The sequence below is a fragment of the Trypanosoma cruzi genome, assembly GCF_000209065.1.
Source record: "Trypanosoma cruzi strain CL Brener chromosome Unknown tcruzi_1047053451157, whole genome shotgun sequence".
Classification (NCBI taxonomy): Eukaryota; Euglenozoa; class Kinetoplastea; order Trypanosomatida; family Trypanosomatidae; genus Trypanosoma; species Trypanosoma cruzi.
In genome coordinates this window covers 1-831 of record NW_895785.1, presented here as the reverse complement: position 1 = coordinate 831, position 831 = coordinate 1, and the positions used below count along the sequence as shown (strand labels likewise).

The following is an 831-nucleotide window of genomic DNA, read 5'->3' as shown; positions in this document are numbered from 1 at the left end:
CGGATGAAACACCACAGCTTGGGAGGGCGTGCGGCGCAACGCTGCGTCTTCTCACAGTCTGACGTCGCGGTGCGGTTCTTTCGGTTTGTTGCGTGGCGGGGTTGCGCGAGGGAATGCCTGGTCAAGGGATAGAGGGCGCCGCGACTGCCATTCGTTGTTTCCCTCTCTCTTTCCTTTCCTCGCTCTCTCTTTCTTCATTTGCTTTATGCCATATATGTGTGTGTGTGTGAGGGAACTGCCCGCTCAAGCATCCCGCTTTCTCTCTCTCTCTCTCTTTCTTCTGCTGCGCTAACTGGGCGGGGGGAGCATGATGCCGAACCGTGTGCCTCTGACACCTCTTCCGATAACAACACGTGACGAGTAAGCACTTGATGCAGTTATCCCTGGCTGACCCCTGCTCCTTGATGCCACCAAGACACATGATGCAGATGCTTCTGTGCGCACGACACCTCTAGTCTGAGCTGCGCCGTGATTTTAGCACACGATCAAGTTATCCCTGGCTGATTCGCAACGCCAACGCGGTTCCCCTCTTTGCTCTTGAAACGCGCGTACGCACACATGAACACATACATGCGTGCGCTGGTGCGTGTGTGTGTGTGTCTGCGGCGATGATGCTTGATAAGTTTCACTCTTGTCGGAGTCCAATCCGTGACGACACCTGTCTACAGGGTACCCGATGCTGATGCCCCACTCCCCACTCCTCGTTTCTCGCTTTCCCTTTCCTGACGGCGCCTCCTGTGTGACAGCGTGGGCCGAGGCTGCTGGTTTTAGACATGCGGTCGCCCCGACCAGCCGCCGCGACGGGCGATGACTCCGAGGTAAGAGCCGTCT

General features: G+C 57.2%; 2 non-coding genes across 2 annotated transcripts; both read left to right on the top strand.

The window, feature by feature from the left end:
* The first annotated feature begins 134 nt into the window (after positions 1-134).
* On the top strand, positions 135-211 carry Tc00.1047053451157.20. Its single transcript, XR_008254557.1, has one exon. It is a non-coding gene; the product is annotated as an H/ACA snoRNA, TC11C1H1 (small nucleolar RNA).
* A 96-nt stretch (positions 212-307) lies between these two features.
* Tc00.1047053451157.10 lies at positions 308-392 on the top strand. The gene has a single exon (XR_008254556.1). It is a non-coding gene; the product is annotated as a C/D small nucleolar RNA (snoRNA), TB11C1C2 (small nucleolar RNA).
* Positions 393-831: the final 439 nt, after the last annotated feature.